We start from the raw sequence: 2,444 nt of genomic DNA, 5'->3' as shown, positions 1-2,444 counted from the left end.
TTATTTCACCTACCCAGGCTTTTACAGTGAAGAAACAAGTCAGTCTTCACTAACATCATTTTACTATTTTTGGAAGCAATGCTTCAGGAAGATGCTTAAGTTTAACTTATGAAAGAAAAACAATTCTCACATCTTGAATTTTTATGTCCTTTTGCGGTACCTCAGTGAACAAAGATGATTTTAAACTTAAAAAGTTTTTCTATTATCCAAGTTAAGAAATATTAAATGAAAGTTATTAATTTTGAAATGTCTGCAGCTCCTCTTAGAACCTTGTCATACTTTTATAACCAGGAGATTATAATAGATTTTGTACTAGAATCGACTTAGGTAAGGAAAAACGTATTTTGCAAAAGTAAAATCACTTCCCAGTATGCTTGACAGAAACAAGCTCTCCATGTTCATTTGTGTGCCACCACTGAAGACGGGAGTGAACTCTGTCCAGCGGTTCCTCTCCAAGCAGTCCACTGCTGAATTCCTGGGAAGGTCTTTCGACTGGGCGCAGCTGGAGTTCCGCCTTCCATTTGGATCCTGCTCTCCTTCACTGCTGGGAGGTGGCTTTGGGTTTGCCCTCCTATGAGAATCATTGCCATCTCTCTCCTCTCATCAAAATGCTCCCACTGTTCATATAGTTTTAAAATAACCTGATAATTTCCAAAATCTTCTCCGAATCCCCAGGAAGCTCAGCAAACCACTGTCGGGCACTCTTCTGCTGCACAGCACAGGCCACGTGGAGGTGAGCTGTGGACAAAGTTCCCTTCGGTAGGCGTCTCTCACTGCACCCAGCAGGGGGAAGCAACGCGGCTTCTTAGCCCATGCCCTGCACATACTGGAGCAAAAGTCTACGAGGGTAATAAAAACCCAAGCAACAGCCCGTTAATTCTAGAATATGGAGTTCACATTCCAATATAGGATTCATCCCGTGAGCAAGTTCCTTTGGAAAAGCATCTGCAAACCCACCTTCCCATACAGAAGTAGCAGCAGGAACCGATCTTGCGTTTGCGACTACTCCAAATTCCTCTCCTTCGGGTGCCAAAAGCACACAGGTAGAAGCCATTCATACAAGATTTATACTTTTCCGAGATTATCTGGCATAGAATGTCTCAGAATAGACTGTAGCAGTGACAATAACTTGTCTTAACTTAAGATGTTCACCTAATGCCTAGACAATATCTGTAAAAAATATTTGTAAATTTCCAATACTCTTCTTCTGAGAGGAATTTCAAGTCCTTCTGGCACCCCTGCAACAGCTCTTGTTTATCTTGAATCCGATGCAAATAGTGGGAGCTGGGCCAAGAGTGCCCTGCCAGGACGCAGCTTGCCCTGATGAAAAAGCACCAGCCCGTGGAGCTGCCTGTGGAGCCCCCATGGCCCCGCTAAGCTCTGCTCAGCCTTTGGGAAAAGGCTTCTGACCAGCTTCTCCAGAACCCAGAGTAAAAGCTCTAGGATTCAAAATCTTAAAGCCAGCAAACAACCTGTAATTTAAAAGCAGGGAGAAAGGAGAAATGCACTCTCTACATGCTCTCCCAAACACAATGCTCAAGAATGATTCCAGCAAATGAAAGCTGAAACCATATCATGAAGTAAAGGGGAGAACAGAAGTAGTGCAATACCCGTGGCACCAGAATCCCCAAAACAGAGGCCACACAGCACTTGCTGAGTTTTGAACGTAAGCCAAGAGCTGTGCTAGCTCATTTATGTCACCTTGCGCTCCAGTGTCGTGTCCCCTTAAAACAAATCATGCTGAAGCCTAATCACCGTGTGTTTCTGCACTCATGACTGGGATGGGGTATTCTTTCAAACAGCCTTGGCAGAGGGAGTGGTTCCCATGTACATTCAGCACATGTAGGGCCTCCCACGTGAGAGGAAATAGGAGTGGGAAGCATTGAAAAATCATTGGATAATTAATATATACTTAATGTCATCAGTGTGGCAAATGAGGATGCCTGTGACAAAAAACTAAAAAAAAATTATTTGTGATCTCCCTACCAATTATTGTCAGATATTTTCATAGTTCTCACAAGAGCAAGTGGTTTGCAATTTCTCTTCTTCTGTTGCCCCTATCTTTTGACACAGTCATAAGACGTTGCTCCAGATAGGATCACTCTGACTACTACTTGGTGATTCACCTTTCCATGTGACCTGCAGGGTCCTCGGTCAAGTCTGTTGTGCTATTTTCTTATCTGTAAAGGTAAATGCAAGGTGTCGGGCGCATAACAATGTCCTGAGCAGATCTAAACTACTGCTCAGCTTTCCTTACAAACGATCTGATTAATACTAAGATGCTGTTACTCCCTTTTAATTTCATCAGTAGTATATTATTTATAAATAACTAATGATATTTAAATATAATAAGCATAAATGCATTATTTAATAACTGATATGGCATTTGAGCCTAATGAGCATATTTAAGTACTAACTAAAATAGTGTGTAAAATTTGCAAATC

At 42.0% G+C, this 2,444-nt stretch overlaps 1 pseudogene; it reads right to left on the bottom strand.

The window, feature by feature from the left end:
• Positions 1 to 312: 312 nt before the first annotated feature.
• Positions 313 to 1,348, bottom strand: LOC138843354 (cyclin-C pseudogene; annotated as a pseudogene).
• Between the last annotated feature and the right edge of the window lie 1,096 nt (positions 1,349 to 2,444).

The sequence above is a fragment of the Oryctolagus cuniculus genome, chromosome 8 (genome assembly GCF_964237555.1).
Source record: "Oryctolagus cuniculus chromosome 8, mOryCun1.1, whole genome shotgun sequence".
Classification (NCBI taxonomy): domain Eukaryota; kingdom Metazoa; phylum Chordata; class Mammalia; order Lagomorpha; family Leporidae; genus Oryctolagus; species Oryctolagus cuniculus.
The sequence above is the reverse complement of the archived record's forward strand: the minus strand, read 5'-3'. Positions and strand labels throughout refer to the sequence as shown.